This window comes from Salvelinus sp. IW2-2015, linkage group LG6.1, assembly GCF_002910315.2.
Source record: "Salvelinus sp. IW2-2015 linkage group LG6.1, ASM291031v2, whole genome shotgun sequence".
Taxonomy (NCBI): domain Eukaryota; kingdom Metazoa; phylum Chordata; class Actinopteri; order Salmoniformes; family Salmonidae; genus Salvelinus; species Salvelinus sp. IW2-2015.
The window spans coordinates 1,299,628-1,318,428 of record NC_036845.1 but is presented as its reverse complement, the minus strand read 5'-3'; the positions used below and the strand labels follow the sequence as shown (position 1 = coordinate 1,318,428).

Below are 18,801 nucleotides of genomic sequence, written 5' to 3'. Positions count from 1 at the left end.
AGGAATAATCGCCTCCCTCGTGAAGAGCTGGAGGCAGCTAAAGCCGAGAGGAGGCGATATGAGGAGGCAGCACGGAAGCGAGGCTGGAAGCCTGAGAGTCAAACCCAAACATTTCTTGGGGGGCTACAAGGGGGTGGGCGAAGTCAGGTAGGAGACCTGCGCCAACTCCCCGTGCTTACCGTGTGGAAGCGGGAGTACGGGCAGACACTGTGTTATGCGTAGAGAGCACGGTGTCTCCTGTACGTGTGCATAGCCCGGTCGGTACATTCCAGCTCCTCGTATCAGCCGGGCTAGATTGGCATTGAGCAGGTGCCATGAAAGCCGGCTCAACGCGTCTGGCTCCAGTCCGTCTCCTCGGGCGGCATACATGGCACCAGCCTTACGCATGGTGTCCCCGGTTCGCCAACACAGCCCTAGTGCGGTTATTCCACCTCCCCCGCACTGGCGGCTGTACGGGGAGCATTCAACCAGGTAAGGTTGGGCAGGCTCAGTGCTCAAGGGAGCCAGTACGCCTGCACGGTCCGGTATATCCGGGCCACCTCCCCGCCCCAGCCCAGTTCCACCAGTGCCAACACCACGCACCAGGCTTCCAGTGCGTCTCCAGAGCCTGTTCCTCCTCCACGACTCGCCCTATGGTGCGTGTCTCCAGCCGGTACCACCAGTCCGGAACCACGCACCAAGCCTCCTGTGCGTCTCCAGAGTCCTGTGCGTCCTGTTGCTGCTCCCGCACTAGCCTTGAGGTGCGTGTCCTTAGCCCGGTACCACCAGTTCCGGCACCACGCACCAGGTCTACTGTGCGCCTCAGCCGCCAGAGTCTGCGTCTGCACCAGTGCCGTCTGCGCTGTCCGTCTGCCCAGCGTCCCTGCACTGCCCGTCTGCCCAACGCCGTCTGAGCTGTCCGTCTGCCAAGCGGCGCCTGCGTGCCGTCTGCCCAGCACCGTCTGAGCTGCCCGTCTGTCCTGAGCCTTCAAAGCCATCCGTCTGTCCTGAGCCTTCAAAGCCGTCCGTCAGTCAGGAGCCGCTAGCCGTCCGCCAGTCAGGAGAGCGCCTAGAGCCGCCCGCCAGTCAGGAGAGCCAGAGCCGCCGCCAGTCAGCGAGCAGCCAGAGCGCCCGCCAGTCAGGATCTGCAGAGCCGCCCCCAGCCAGGATCTGCCAGAGCGCCCGCCAGCCAGGATCTGCCAGAGCGCCCGCCAGCCAGGATCTGCCAGAGCCGTCAGTCAGCCAGATCTGCCAGAGCCGTCTGCCAGTCATGAGCTGCCCTTCAGTCCGGGCTGCCCTCAGTCCGGAGCTGCCCCTCCAGTCGAGCTGCCCCTCAGCGGAGCTGCCCCTCAGTCCGGAGCTGCACTCCGTCCAGTGGCGCCCTCTGGGATGGTATTCAGTCCAGGACTCGCTGAAAGGGTCGTCCGCTCAGAAGGCGCCACCAAAGCGGGTAGTTGACTATGGTGAAGTGGGGGTCACGTCGCACCCGAGCCGCGCCATAAGAAGGCCCACCCGGACCCTCCCTTCTGTTCAGGTTGGCGGCCGGAGTCCGCACCTTTGGGGGGGGTTACTGTCACGCCCTGCCTTAGTTATCTTGTTTTCTTTATTATTTTAGTTAGGTCAGGGTGTGACATGGGGATGTTTTTGTCTAGTCGAGGTGTGTTTGTAGTGTCTAGGGGGTTTTGTAGAGTTTATGGGGTTGTGTAGTGTAGGTGTTTAGGTATGTCTATGGTTGCGCTGAGTGGTTCTCAATCAGAGGACAGCTGTCTATCGCTGTCTCTGATTGGGAGCCATATTTAAGGCAGCATAGGCATTAGACAGGTTTGTGGGTAATTGTCTATGTCTAAACGTATTTGCATGTGTGCACCGTAGGTTTTGTAGCTTCCACGTTCGCGGTTTGTTGTTTTGTTAGTTTGTAATAGTGTTTGTTTCGTCTTCATTTCATTAAAGAAGATGTATTCGTATCACGCTGCGCCTTGGTCCCTCTCTTCCACGTAAAGACGATCGTGACAACATGTATATATATTCAGATCATGTGACAGATCATCGTGACACAGATTGTACACAGGTGGACTTTATTTAACTAATTATATGATTTCTGAAGGTAATTGGTTGCACCAGATCTTATTTAGGGGCTTCATAGCAAATGGGGTGAATACATATGCACGCACCAACTTTCCGTTTGTTATTTTAAATGTTTTTTTTTAAAAGTAATTTTTTCATTCACTTTCACCAATTTGGACTATTGTGCATGTCATTACATGACATCCAAATAAAAATCCATTTAAATTACAGGTTGTAATGCAACAAAATAGGAAAACACCAAATGGGATGAATATTATTTGGCAAGCACTGTACCATGAGTTAGAAGATTATGAAATTAGACGTTAGTGGCAATATAAAATAAATCAACAATCAGTAAAACTAAATATATAGCTAGCTAACTACCAGATCAACATCAATCATTAACATCAATGGCCAGATTATAGCCTACCCTCTTTTCCCGATGTCAATCATGTCTTTAGGAGGCACTGTAACATAGAGCGGGAAGTAGGGTGCTGAGGATGCTACAGCACCCCCTGAATAAGAATAACATATATTTTTAAATAAAATGTCAATAACAAAATTCGCACCATAATTAAGTAACTGGCGCCTTATACTCCCTGTATGAGCAGACAAAAATATTTGTCAGCAGTTGTGGTGCGGAAAAATTTCTACCAAGCACCCCATTTTCCTCGCACCCCACCCCGAAATATCTTTCCTCTGCCATGATTGTGAACTAGCTTGCTTACAATTTGTGATTGAAGTGAGTGGTGTTGTTGCAGAAATAATCAGTTCTATGCTTAAATAGAAATGTAAGTAGATTTTTTCTTTAAACAATGGGGGAGTGCCCTTTTTTCATTTTGGAGCACCTCCCCTGAATGGTCTGTGCACGGCCCTGTGCCCATGTCCAGTACTAATGCAAACTTTGAATAGGATGATAAATGAGAACTCAGCTGTGCAACTTCTGTGTAGGGCTTTTCTGCAGTGAGTTTTTGTCACGTGCCACATGAAACCACATAGAGCAGGAGCATGTGGTGGCCTCTTCATTCTCCCTCTGACTCATTCTAAAATATTTTCGCTAAAAAGCTCTCTGTGTGGCCTTATCTGTCTGAATATTGGTTTGTGGAGATATGCTCTGATGAAGGTCGACTGACCGAAAGCTTAGCTATTAAATAAATACATTTGCATTAAGGATGTGAAATCTTACACTATTGTGTGTGCAATGTAGTTGCTTTTCCGGTTGGTTTCCTTAAACAAATAGTATTCTATGTTGATACACTATTAGATCAAGCGAAAAGGCTTTCTCTCAATTGGATAGAAAAGAACACCAGAGCCTGAGTTTTAATGATTTTCAACCAACGTTTACATAATCCTTTTAAACTTTACTTATGACTAATCACCAACGAATTACCCATTAATATAATAGAAAGTTATTTTCCCCACATACAACATGAATAGTTTACCAAAACATACTTTGTACATTATCTTACTCTCAAGGCCCAACAATCTGTTGCCTTTTCATTGAAACATCACACCTCTCATACAGCCCTGTGAGTCACAGAGTGCAGAGGAAGGAAACAGCAGCTATGAAGGTTGCACAATAATAGTATAAGCCACACTCCAACAGTAACAACCTCAACATGCTATAATGTCCCCTCTCAAATGGCAGCCTTGTCTCTGCACTGCTTTAAAAATAACAAGGTTCTAATTTTGTATGCTATGTATGAGGTTTCTACTAAGATTAAGACAAAGGTGTTTGCAGGTATTTCAGATTATTGCTTCTTCATTGTGTCCTGTTTAGTGCCTCTACATACCCCCACCCCCTGTGTAATATTGACCTCACAACCCAGAGTAAAAACCGTTGTAGCGTTTTATTCTTTACCAAAGTGAATAAGAAAACCTGACAGCTCCACCACCAACGTCATTTATCTGGAACACCTATGACATCCATCCACATGCTGAATAAACTGAATTGCACAAAAGTATCTATGTGGATTGAGATCGTTACCCTAAGTTAGAGGTCGTTGTTGCACATGGTGACATGCTACTTTGATACCCCAGCGGTGGTAAAATAAATAAATAATGTGTGACATTTTCTTCACACTGATGCTCACTAACATGGTGTGGTTGTGGACAGGAAAAAATGAACATTTCCTTGCGGCTGGATAACAGTTGTCCGTATGACTATTTACGATCACACCAGTCTAAATAAGGCCGGATTCAGATAACATATTTACATGCCAGTATTCTATGTTTAAGGGAAATAGTGAGTAAACCAGTAAATCGTATAAGTAGCTGATCTATTCCAGTTCCTTGGGGCGTTGCATGGTTGACACAGTGGTGAAAGCACATCAGAGGTAACTCTGTGACCTGAAACAGAGGTACATTTTCTTCCTCCCTACTGCAAGTGATATCAAACCTGCTCAATCTCCTCAGGGGTCCAGGTCCCCAACACGTCAACACTCCGACAGAGAGCAAGTGAGAGGCTTTCACATCACTAATGATATAATACATCTTTGCATTTTAGTTATGTGTAAAGACTTTAACAGATTGTTCTATGCTAGACACTCTGTCTTTTCACTATCCTGTTTTTGCATGGTTCCACAGTGGGGAATATCTTTAGAATGATTTTCATGCTCTTGGAACTGTATCGAAAACTGAAATCGCATGGCCGCAAGGTTAGAAATAACTGGATATCAAAGTGAGCTCAGAGAAATGCTTACAGAAAATCAAAGCACGTCTGATTGTATCCATCCAACAGATCATATCCACAAACAATGCAAATGTTTGTCTCGTTTTAGCCACAATAGACAGGGTCGAAACTGAATAATACCACAGTACCAGACAGTAAAAACACAACTCCTGCAAAACACAGATTTCACTTCCCCAGATGGGGCAAGTTCAAAAACATTTCCCAACGTTATGGGAACGTGCCATCAGACATTCAGTCTCTCTGTACTCAATTAGACTGGCTAGCAGTCAGGATTTGTATATCTGTCTCTGCATCTAGTCCGCTCATAGACATTTGAATACACTTTCTTTCGGGGGGTTTTCTCAATGTTTGTGTGTAATGGCTGTCGTAGTCGTTTCTCCTCCTCAGACGAGGAGGAGGCATGGATCGGACCAAGATGCGGAGAGGTAAGTGTTCATTATTTAATGAAACAACAACAGACACTACAAAATACAAACAACAAACGTGACTAACCCGAAACAGTCCTGTGTGGCCCAAACACTGACACAGGAACAAACCCCACCAAACAAGTGAAACCTGGTGCCTTAGTATGATTCTCAATCAGGACAAACGATTGACAGCTGTCTCTGATTGAGAATCATACCAGGCCGAACACAAATCCCAACATAGAAAAACAAACCTAGACCAACCCACCCAACTCACGCCCTGACCAACTAAACAATACATGACAAAGGAAAACAGGTCAGGAACGTGACATTGTGTGTGTTTTTTTTAGAATGTAGGCTACTACACTGCACATAAAACATACAGTGCATACGGAAAGTATTCAGACCCTTACTTTTTCTCATTTTGTTTACGTTACAGCCTTATTCTAAAATTGATTAAATAGTTTTTTCCCCTCATCAATCTACACCAGTATCACATAATGACAAAGCAAAAAACAGGTTTTTAGACATTTTTGCAAATGTATTAAAAAGAAATATCACCTTTTACTAAGGATTCAAGACCGCTCACTCAGTACTTTGTTGAAGCACCTTTGGCAGTGATTACAGCCTTGATCTTCTCTGGTTGACGCTACAAGTTTGGCACACCATGTATTTGGGAGTTCTCCCATTCTTCTCTGCAGATCTTTCAAGACCTGTCAGGTGGGATGGGGAGCATCGCTGCACAGCTATTTTCAGGTCTCTCCAGAGATGTTCGATCGGGTTCATGTCCGGGCTCTGGCTGGGCCACTCAAGGACATTCAGAGACTTGTTCTGAAAACCACTCCTGCTTGTCTTGGGCTATTTGCTTAGATCGTTGTCCTGTTGAAGGTGAACCTTCGCCCCAGTCTAAGAGCTCTGGACCAGGTTTCATCAAGATAATTCTTGTATTTGCTCCATTCATCTTTCCCTCATACCTGACTAGTCTCCCAGTCCCTGCCACTAAAAAAAATCTCCACAGCATGATGCTGCCACAACCATGCTTCACCGTAGGGATGTTGACAGGTTTCCTCCAGACGTGATGCATGGCATTCAGGCCAAAGAGTTCAATTGGTTTCATCATCGACCAGATATTTCATTCTCTTGGTCTGATTCCTTTTGATGCCATTTGTCAAACTCCAAGCGGGCTGTCATGTACCTTTTACTGAGGAGTGGCTTCCATCTGGCCACTCTATCATAAAGGCCTGATTGGTGGAGTAGCTGCAGAGATGGTTGTCCTTCTGGAAGGTTCTCCCATCTCCACAGATAAACTCTAGAGCTCTGTCAGAGTGACCATTGGGTTCTTGGTTACCTCCAGGACAAGGCCCTTCTCCCCCAATTGCTCAGTTTGGCCGGGCGGCCAGCTCTAGGAAGAGTCTTGGGGTGGTTCTAAACTTTCTTCCATTTAAGAATGATGGAGGCCACTGTGTTCTTGGGGGCCTTCAATGCTGCAGACATTTTTTGGTACCTTCCCAGATCTGTGCGCTCGACCAATCCTGTCTCGGAGCTCTGCGCGACAATTTCGACCCTCATTGGCTGGTTTTGCTCTGACATAACTGCAACTGTGGGCCTTATATAGACAGGTGTGTGCCTTTCCAAATCATGTCCAATCAATCGAATTTACCACAGGTGGACTCCAATCCAGTTGTAGAAACATCTCAAGCATGATCAATGGAAACCAGATGCACCTGAGCTCAATTTCGAGTCTCATAGAAAAGAGTCTGAATACTTTTGTAAATAGGTTATTCCAGAATTTCTGTTGTTTAATAAATTTGCAAAAAATTCAAAAACCTGTTTTCACTTCATCATTATGGATATTGTGTGTAGACTGCTGAGGAATTTTTAAAATATAATATTTTAGAATAAGGCTGTAACTTAACAAAACATTTTAAAGTTAAGGGGTCTGAATACTTTCTGAAGGCACTGTGTTGTACTGTACATGTGCAATGTACTACATATCCGCAAATAAACCTAGGAATAACAGCTAGAGATAGACAGAGAAAACTTTTCTAGTCATGCCATTGTCTGTCTCTGTTGAGTCAGCCACATACATTTAGTTTTTTAAACCTTTGATATGTCACAGTCCCGCTATGAGTCACCGTTCCTAACAGCTGTCTTTTGAATAGGTCTGCTTGGCCTAAAATATGAGAGTGATCAGTTCCTGAATTACTATCATCTCTTTTTTATTTGGTTCGAGTGGCAAAAGAAGAGGGAACGCGGGTGAGACTACGAGAAGAGTATCCTGAGTCTGTGAAGGTGTTTCAGGTTTCCGCTGTTTCGTTGGTAAAGAATGGATCACGTCAATACAACCACAGATTACCTATGTGAGTAACGGTCTTGTTATGCCACATTACTGATTAATGTAGTTCTTTATGACTACAAGAGCTATAGATGCTGGCAAGAAATAATTGGGGTAGTTAGACTAAAAAAAATTATTAGCCAAATAAGTCAAATAAGAATTATATTTTACAACAACATGGTTGGTCAAGAAATGAACAGAATAATAAATAATATGACAATGTTATAACAATCTGTACATTAAAACGTTTATTTTAAAACAATGGTTAGAAGATACTGCATGACCACGTTACACACTATTGTTACAAAATATATTGTTCAAAATCATAGAAGCTACAAGTGTATGATCTTAATTTGATCATAGCTTTTGTGCTGAGAATTTTCCTGCACCACAGGATATGCAGATAAGCTTTGTAATTTACATTATTCACTGACAACTTACACTAACACACGAGTAATTGACATTGTACTTCATGTAGTAGATCAAATACGTTTGTTGTTTCCAGCCTAATTAATTTTAGGCACACCTGGGCTCGGAGTCAAAGCCCGACGATATTCTCCCGGTTGTGCCCAATACCCTTACCGTCCAGTATTTCCTCCCAAGTCCATGAATCCTGTGTATGTTGCTCCTGCTGCTGCTTAACACGCTGCTTGGTCCTTTTGTGGTGGGTAATTCTGTCACGATCGTCTTTACGTGGAAGAGAGGACCAAGGCGCAGCGTGATACGAATACATCTTCTTTAATGAAATGAAGACGAAACAAACACTATTACAAACTAACAAAACAACAAACCGACGAACGTGAAGCTACAAAACCTACGTGCACACATGCAACATACGTTTAGACATAGACAATTACCCACAACCTGTCTAATGCCTATGGCTGCCTTACCTGTCCAAAATTGTAATCAGTACCGTAACTTTTGACCTACCCAAACTCAGTAACGTAATCTGATTACTAATCTAGTTACTTTTAGATTACTTTCCCCTTAAAGGAAAATTCCACCCAAAAAGTATATTTTGGTATTTGTTTCATTAGTCCATTGTCTACATAGTCCTAAAATGTTTTGCTTGTCAGCAATCAAGTTTTCAAGACATGTAACTTTCAAAATAGGGAAATCCTCTCCCTATGATGAATTTTTTATCATATGATGCAAAACGCAGCATCATATGATGGTAAATGCATCATGTGGGGATGATTTCTGTATTTGGAATGTTACCTATCTTCAAAAGTTGATTGCTGACAAGCAAAACATTTTAGGACTATGTCGACAATGGACTAATGAAACAAATACCAAAATATAGTTGTTGGGTGGAGTTTTCCCTTAATTTATGTAATTTTTGTAATTTATGTAATTTATAGAGCCTAAATGCAACATTTATAGGCATGTTGTTGAAGTGCTGTTGTTGATGTGTTGTTGAAATGCTGAGCGCTCCTACCAGCCTGTAGCGTGTCACAAATGATTCACAATTGATTGCTTAAATGGCAGGCCATAGCCTTGAAATAATTATAATATTGCTGAAATAATTTGTTTTTGTTCCTTCTTAGACTACCTGGCTTGCTCCTGACTGATTTAGAGTTAGTATRTTGTTTAATATTCTGTTGAAATGTTGAATGTCAATTGAAAGTGACAGAATCACACATTACTTCCCAAGCAAAGTAATTTTTTTCTCTCATCCGTTATAGGTTGTAGCGCAGCCTCTGAATGTCATAAAGACAAACCAAATATATCCTATATGCATCGGAGTCACGTCTTTCCCCTGCATTTTACAGCTTGTTTCTAGCATAAAGCATTGCAGACTAAAGCGTCATTATAGATTGTTTAATATAATCAGGTCCATTTAATTTCATTCAAAATCTTAAGCTTACAAGGCCTATGCTTTTAGCCATTTTCTTTAACAAAAGCCACAATACCATCACATACTCCCTCAATTACAGCCCTGGTTTTTAATTTAACACACCAAAACTCTTCACTGACAACTAGATATTTAAGGAATGCATGTTGATTGAAGGAATTTGCTGACAAAATGAATAGTAGACTATAATTATCTCTCTAAAAGGTAGCTAATACCTCTTATTTCTTGAATAGGAATAAATAGGCTCCAACACAAAGGCCTCTTGTTGTTAGTAGCTAAAGTCAAATTAAAATGAAGAATGTTCCAATTAATTAGGCTTTCTCGAATTAGCCTACTTTCAGCACCCATGCTCTGTCCATATCTGCGGCTGCCAATTCGTAAGTTATGTAAATTACTCAAATATGGCTTATTTTGAGGTCAATATCTGTATATCTCGGATARAAAATCTTTATTATGGGCAATGTTTATATTAAAATAAATTATAGCAGTAGCAAGCTTACCACTGGTCCTCCTCATCTTCGCCCTCTCTCTCTCAGTAGGCCTAATCCACAMACAGATACAGAATGTTTTGGACAAATATAAAATTATTTTCAGAAGAAGCCTTTGACTCGCCTCCTGAAGTGCCACCGTACACAGCACAGTCATTGGTTAGGCAGCACAAAAGGGTTCACATCAGCAAGAGCAGKGCAGGCCGGGGCTCATGATTGGGAACGCCTATCCATTGCAATGTGTAATGCAGTATAGCCTAGTTTTATATACACTATCCCAGTAGCGCATAAACTCGGGAAGGAAGTASATTTTCTTAGAAATACAACTTTTCCCAGTGCTTCTCCGAGCATCCTCTTCGTATAGTCTAGGCCTAAAGTGTATAGAATAGGCTATGGATCATTTTATTGAGACCACACTAGGCACACTTGATATTGCTCGCCCAGCAGAGAATCAGGGATGAGGGGAATCATCGGGCACACATCAATATACTATAATAAGCAACTCATTCTCAAACCCTGAGCAATATGACATTTAAATGACAAATTACATGACCCTGCCCTGGACTAAATAAAATAAATACTAAACTCTCACCCTAGCTGAAATTTAAAAAGCATGACCCTCCCCAATTTTCACTCCCTTAGTGTGGAATTGAAACGGTTTTTGGTGTTGTTTCCTCTCTCTAAAGCTCCTGAGCACTATTTTGGTGTTACGAGTTCTGTTTACTGCAGAATTGGAACCCTTTATTTTGGTGTTGTTTCCTCTTGAAAACCCCTGAACACTATCAGATTTAAAGTGTTACTCCACAATGATACATCAATTGAATATACAAAATACAGAAGAAAAAAAAACACACACATTGCAGACTGCTCAAAGAGTTGTGAGACACTAAAAAACATCATAGTCAAACATAGTACAGTATTTCCTTTGGCATCATCTATAATACATTATATCATATATACATTATTGGTACATTACATCATCTATACACACATTTGCACAAACAAACAAGAAGTACAGTACTAACTTCAACATGATAAAAGAGACATGGTATACAACATTTCATCTGGAAGGACAAAAAGTATCATTAAACTCTATTCACAATATTTATAAACATAAATGAACTGCCTAACTTTAATACTCAAAATGATATTAAAAAAAATAGCAAATTAAAAAAGTGATTCTCAAGACATGTTTTTGAAGTTGGCCTTTTCAGTATCTGCACCTGTATACATTTGAAAGTACAGTCACACTTATTTGGGTACAGAATCCAAAATATGTCAAATTAAAATTATAATGCTGCAATAGCATCCACAAAATCATGCAGAACAAGTACTGCTTTGTTTTCCACCACTAAGTAGAAACGTGTTGAAGAAGGGACTGAGCCAATACTCGCAACATTGGGAGATTGAGGTCCTGTGGTGACATCAGATGGTGTGGAAGTCTCCTTAAATGAATAAAATACAATATATTATAAAATTGAATGAAAAAGAATGTAGCATACGCCAATACATGAAATACCATAAAGAGTAACTTAATGAAAACTCCTGTAGAAAAAGTGTGCTGTCTTCCCCAAGGAGATGGGGAAGCATCGGGAGGCCAGCTACTGAATGGTGGCGTGTTACCGTCCAACTTGGGTCTTGTGTCGTTATGTCTTCATCCAAGGCAATGTTCATTCTCTCCACAATGTATTTGAGGACTGCTTGCTTTGAATTGATCCTTAGCTGTTGGTTGCACTCCATTATTTCTATTTTGGCTCCACCCATATCCAATAACTTCAYCGCCAGAGTGCCAGCATGTCTGTGAAAGTACCTAAGCTCAAAAGTTGAGTTAGTGAGTAGCTCAAAGTCTTGAATTAAAAAGGGGTGTTCCTCCAGTATTTCATCTTTATTTTCACGTGTTAAGTAACTATCTCCTTTGTGTGAATGTTTCCTCAAGAATACTTGATAGCTTGTTCAAATCCCTCTTGCCTCTATCTTCCTCATTTCTTCTTTCATTAGTGATACTGCATCTGATGGGATCTGGCATGGCGGTGGCTCCAAGTTCACACTGGTTGGAGTGTCAGTCCTYCTTTTTGCTTTTGATGTCTGGGATCTCACCCACTGCTGCTCTTCTCCTAAAACACGGGACTATGCCTCACCGTCTGTTCTTTAGTTTGTCCGTAATGCACGTAAACCACACCATGGTGGGTGAACCCCATTTGGCCTTCAGGTGTGGCCATTTCAAGATTATGGCATTTGCAATTAGAGTTTTATGATACTTTTCAGGATATGTTGCATACTGCAGTGCTTCGTCAACAACTGCAGACAGCAACATACCCCTCAGGTGTTGTTTTATTCACCCACATGGCAGATAAGAATTGATCTCTGAAATCAAAATAAGACTTTGCTGAATATACAGTGCCTATTCAGACCCCTTGACTTTTTCCACAATTTGTTAAATTACAGCCTTATTCTGAAATGTATTAAATAAAAATACTAATACCTTATTTACATAAGTATTCAGAGACTTTGTTATGAGACTCGAAATTGAGCTCAAGGGAATCCTGTTTCCATTGATCATCCTTGAGATGTTTCTASAACTTAATTGGAGTCCAAATTCAATTGATTGGACATAATTTGGAAAGGCACACACCTGTCTATATAAGGTCCCACAGTTGACAGTTCATGTCAGAGCAAAAACCAAGCCATGAGGTCGAAGGAATTGTCCTTAGAGCTCCGAGACAGGATTGTGCCGACGGCACAGATCTGGGGAAGGGTACCTCCCTGACCAAGAACCCGATGGTCACTCTGATAGAGCTTCTCTGTGGAGATGGGAGAACCTTCCAGAACGACAAACATCTCTGCAGCACTCCACCAATCAGGGCTTTATGGTAGAGTGGCCAGACGGAAGCCACTCCTCAGTAAAAGGTACACGACAGCCCGCTTGGAGTTTGCCTAAAGGCACCCAAAGGACTCTCAGATAATGATAAACAAGATTCTCTGGTCTGATGAAACCAAGTTTGAATTCTTTGACCTGAATACCAAGCGTCGCGTCTGGAGGAAACCTGGCACCATCCCTACAGTGAAGCATGGTGGTGGCAGCATCATGCTGTGGGGATGTTTTTCAGCGGCAGGGACTGGGAGAGGGAAAGATGAACGGAGTAAAGTACAGAGAGATCCTTGATGAAAACCTGCTCCAGAGCGCTCAGGACCTGACTGGGGTGAAGGTTCACCTTTCAACAGGACAATGACCCTAAGCACACAGCCAAGACAACGCAGGACTGGCTTCGGGACAAGTTTCTGAATGTCCTTGAGTGGCCCAGCCAGAGCCCGGACTTGAACCCGATCTAACATCTCTGGAGAGATTTGAAAATAGCTGTGCAGCAACGCTCCCCATCCAACCTGACAGAGCTTGAGACGAGCTGCAGAGAAGAATGGGAGAGACTCCCCAAATACAGGTGTGCCAAGCTTGTAGCGTCATACCCAAGAAGACTCAAGGCTATAATTTCTGCAAAAGGTGCTTCAACAAAGTACTAAGTAAAGGGTCTGAATTCTTATGTAAATGTGATATTTTTTTATTTAAAATAAATAATTTTGCCAACATTTCTAAAAAACGTTTTTTTGCTTTGTCATTATGGGGCATTGTGCGTAGATTGATGAGGGAAAAAAACGATTGAATACATTTTAGAATAAGGCTGTAACCTAACAAACTGTGGAAAAAGTAAAGGGATCTGAATACTTTCCGAAGGCATTGTATCTAATGCTGTCTGGTCAAAAAGAGTATGATATTGTGGCTGCCCTTCCATTGAATGCAATGGAAGCCACCGAGCATTTGGCCTCCTTTGATAAAAAAAGAATAGCCAATTAGCGTTGAGCTAAACTGAGTGAGCACCAAAACAAAAGTGTCAAAAATAGCCAGGTTGGATTCGGCTTCAGGCCAATCACATCAAAAGCAAAACGTCATTGACAGAAAACTTTTGTTGCATCTCCTTTTGTCGTTGTTCTCTGGTGGCTAGCTAGCTAGCTAAAATTGGCCATTWAAAAAAAAAAAATAGACATGGATGGAGATAGGGATTTGGACTTGTGATTTTACTTAATTCTCCATACTGGCCAATGATTATAACGGTGATTCTGATCCAACCGTAAATTCATACATTGCACCCCTGGCCTGAGAGGATGGAAGTTCAACATGTAGGATAGCTAGATGTAGTAGGCTAATGTTGATTAGCTGGCTCATTGTTGATCATAAAAGGAAGTTAGGCTTGCAAGGAAGCATTTTAACTAGGTAGCCTAGAACAACAACTAAAAGCATGTACTGTATGACAGTCATAGACCGTTTCGTTAACATGAAAGAGAGGAGGATGGCATTGGTGTTTCTCTACCAGTAAGGTGAGTCAACATGTTTTTTCTACTCGCACCCCCACTATCTTTTATTTGTCACTGTATTAGACTAAGCATAGGTGCTTTGATGATGTTGAAATGTTGAAGTTAAAATGGTGCTGGAATAATCTAGCCAGCTCCTTTGCGACTTACGGTAACTCTCTGTGGTTTTAAATCAATAGTTGTTTAGGAGTCTGAAAATTTCGGAAACATTAACTTGCTTGACCATGCTGTAGGCCATGTAACAGTTTGTTAAATGCAATATACTTTGTGGACTTCACCGGACAGATGTTGCTCTCCGGTTTTGTGATAAAATAAAGGTGTGGTTGAAATTATTCTGCCACAGTGTCTTATTGTCTCGGCCTTAGGCCTATATATCACGGTGGAAAGGCATATGAACTAACGGGTTATAGGGCAAACAACGCAATTATTGCAACACACAGATTGTAATATGGATTTTTTTCTAGCTTGGCTTCCCTAGTGATTTTACCCATGCACTGCTATTGATGACACTGCTCATGTCTCACTTCCTCTCCATAATTTCACCCTTCTCTACACATTTGGGGTGGAAAATAGTATTGAAGTTAGAAAGATGGTCCAGTAGCCGGAAGGTGGATGGTTTGCATCCTGGTGCAGAAAAATGGTTGTGTCCTTGAGCAAGGCACATAATCCCAATTTAAGTTAATAATGGCTTTGACCCCACTATCTATAGGAGCGGGATATGCAATAAAACACATTTCGAAATTCACATATCACCTACAATTTTGATTGTAACATAGTATATAATCTCACAATGGGCCTGTGAACTGTAGCCTACACAGTAATTAGACTATCATTGGAAAATGGTTTAGTTCCCAGTGTCCTTTAAAGTGTTAACATATTTTWGAAAATTGTGGGAAAATATAACAGACCTGTATCTAAATCTTTTTAGATTTTTTTGTGTAAAATATTTATAAAAAAATCARTATCAATAAATAGATAACAGTAAACTATTTGTATTTCACCATTTGATTCTATGAGTGACACAGTATGCCAAAGCATTCTTTTTGTGTTTTGACACAGATTTTTACATGCACAGAAACACAAAAAATTGTTTTCCAACTACTCTCTTAAAAACAACAAGATTCAGATTGAAGAACCACTTTGGGTGATTCAGAGTACTTCTATTCATAAAAAAAATACTTTCTCTGTATCCTAACACTTACAGTTGAAATTGGAAGTTTACATACACTTAGGTTGGAGTCATCGTTTTTCAACCACTCCACAAATTCTTGATAACAAACTATAGTTGTGGCAAGTCGGTTAAGACATCTACTTTGTGCATGACACAAGTCATTTTTCAAACAATTGTTTACAGACTAATTATTTCACTTATAATTCACTGTATCACAATTCCAGTGGGTCAGAAGTTCACATACACTAAGTTGACTGCGCCTTTAAACAGCTTGGAAAATTCCAGAAAATGATATCATGGCTTTAGAAGCTTCTGATAGGCTAATGGACATTATTTGAGTTAATTGGAGGTGTACCTGTGGATGTATCTCAAGGCCTACCTTCAAACTCAGTGCCTCTTTGCTTGACATCATGGGAAAATCAAAAGAAATCAGCCAAGACCTCAGAAAAAAAATTGTAGACCTCCACAAGTCTGGTTCATCCTTGGGAGCAATTTCCAAACGCCTGAAGGTACCACGTTCATCTGTACAAACAATAGTACGCAAGTATAAACACCATGGGACCACGCAGCCATCATACCGCTGAGGAAGGAGACGCGTTCTGTCTCCTAGAAATGAACGTACTTTGGTGCGAAAAGTGCAAATCAATCCCAGAACAACAGCAAAGGACCTTGTGAAGATGCTGGAGGAAACAGGTACAAAAGTATCTATATCCACAGTAAAAATGAGTCCTATATCGACATAACCTGAAAGGCCGCTCAGCAAGGAAGAAGCCACTGCTCCAAAACCGCCATAAAAAAGCCAGACTACGGTTTTCAACTGCACATGAAGACAAAGATCGTACTTTTTGGAATAATGTCCTCTGGTCTGATGAAACAAAAATAGAACTGTTTGGCCATAATGACCATTGTTATGTTTGGAGTAAAAAGGGAGAGGCTTGTAAGTCGAAGAACACCTTCCCAACCGTGAAGCACAGGAATGGCAGCATCATGTTGTGGGGGTGCGAGAAAGGAAGCCTACAAAGTTGTATTTTTTATTTTATTTCATCTTGGTTTAACCAGCTCTGACAGCTGATGCTTAAAGTTAGTGATGGAGATATGAGTCTCCAGCTTCAGTAACTTTTGCAATTTGTTCCAGTCATTGGCAGCAGAGAACTGGAAGGAAAGGCGGCCAAAGTAGGAATTGACTTTGGGGGTGACTAGTGAAATATACCTGCTGGAGCGCATGCTATGGGTGGGTGCTGCTATGGTGACCAGTGATCTGGGGCTTTACCTAGCAAAGACTTATAGATGACCTGGAGCCAGTGGGTTTGGCGACGAATATGAAGTGAGGGGCAGCCAACGAGAGCATACAGGTCGCAGTGGTGGGTAGTATATGGGGCTTTGGTGACAAAACGGATGGTACTATGATAGACTACATCCAATTTGCTGAGTAGAGGCTATTTTGTATATGACATCGCCGAAGTCGAGGATCAATAGGATAGTCAGTTTTACGAGGGTATGTTTGGCAGCATGAGTGAAGGTTGCTTTGTTGTGAAATAGGAAGCCGATTCTAGATTTAATTTTGGATTGGAGACGCTTAATGTGAGTCTGGAAGGAGAGTTTACAGTCTCACCAGACACTTAGGTATTTGTAATTGTTCTAAGTTAGACCGTCCAGAGTAGTGATGCTGGATGGGCGGGCAGGTGCGGGCAGCGATCGGTTGAAGAGCATGCATTTAATTTTACTTGCATTTAAGAGCAGTTGGAGGCCACAGAAGGAGAGTTGTATGCCATTGAAGCTCGTCTGGAGGTTAGTTACCACAGTGTCCAAAGAAGGGCCAGAAGTATACAGAATGGTGTCGTCTGCGTAGAAGTGGATCAGAGAATCACCAGCAGCAAGAGCGACATCATTGATGTATACAGAGAAAAGAGTCAGCCTGAGAATTGAACCCTGTGGCACCCCCATAGAGACTGCCAGAGGTCCGGACAACAGGCCCTCCGATTTGACACACTGAACTCTGTCTGAGAAGTAGTTGATGAACCAGGCGAGGCAGTCATTTGAGAAACCAAGGCTGTTGAGTCTGCCAATTAGAATGCGGTGATTGACAGAGTCGAAAGCCTTGGCTAGGTCGATTAATACGGCTGCACATTATTGTCTTTATCGATGGCGGTTATGATATCGTTTAGGACCTTGAGCGTGGCTGAGGTGCACCCATGACCAGCTCGGAAACCAGATTGCATAGCGGAGAAGGTACGGTGGGATTCGAAATGGTCGGTGATCTGTTTGTTATCTTAGCTTTCAAAGACATTAGAAAGGTAGGGTAGGGTAGATCTAGGTCTGTAACGGTTTGGGTCTAGAGTGTCTCCCCCTTTGAAGAGGGGGATGACCGCGGCAGCTTTCCAATCTTTGGGGATCTCAGACGATACGAAAGAGAGGTTGAACAGGCTAGTAATAAGGGTTGCAACAATTGCAGCTTATCATTTTAGAAAGAGAGGGTCCAGATTGTCTAGCCCAGCTGATTTGTAGGGGTCCAGATTTTGCAACTCTTTCAGAAAATCAGCTATCTGGATTTGGGTGAAAGAGAAATGAAATGGGGGAGGCTTGGGCAAGTTGCTGTGAGGGTTGCAGGGCTGTTGACCGGGGTAGGCGTAGCCAGGTGGAAAGCACGACCAGCCTTAGAAAAATGGTTATTGAATTTCTCAGTTATCGTGGATTTATCAGTGGTGACAGTTTTTCCTAGCCTTAGTGCAGTGGGCAGCTGGGAGGAGGTAATCTTATTCTCCATGGACTTTACAGTGTCCCAGAACTTTTTGGAGTTTGTGCTACAGGATGCAAATTTCTGTTTGTTAAAGCTAGCCTTTGATTCCCTAACTGCCTGTGTATGTTGGTTCCTAACTTCCCTGAAAAGTTGCATATCGCAGGGGCTATTCGATCCTAATGCAGTACGCCACAGGATGTTTTTGTGCTGGTCAAGGGCAGTCAGGTCTGGAGTGAACCAAGGGCTATATCTGTTCCTGGTAAAAAAAAAAATTAATGGGGCTTGCTTATTTAAGATGGTGAGGAAAGCACTTTTAAAGAATAACCAGGCATCCTCTTCTGACGGAATGAGGTCAATATCCTTCCAGGATACCCGGGCCAGGTCGATTAGAAAGACCTGCTCGCTGAAGTGTTTTAGGGAGTGTTTGACAGTGATGAGGGGTGGTCGTTTGACCACAGACCCATTACAGACGCAGACAATGCTGGCTTGCTTCTGAAGCTAAGCAGGGTTGGTCCTGGTCAGTCCCTGGATGGGAGACCAGGTGCTGCTGGAAGTGGTGTTGGAGGGCCAGTAGGAGGCACTCTTTCCTCTGGTCTAAACAAAGATCCCAATGCCCCAGGGCAGTGATTGGGGACACTGCTCTGTGTAGGGTGCCGTCTTTCGGATGGGACGTTAAACGGGTGTCCTGACTCTCTGAGGTCATTAAAGATCCCA

The 18,801-nt window shown here is 42.5% G+C and overlaps 1 protein-coding gene across 1 annotated transcript in view; it reads right to left on the bottom strand.

Moving 5' to 3' along the window:
• LOC111964851 (C-X-C chemokine receptor type 3-2) overlaps positions 1 to 18,801 on the bottom strand; it is a 31,743-nt gene that overhangs the window by 10,567 nt on the left and 2,375 nt on the right. The gene's annotated exons all lie outside the window — the stretch shown is intronic.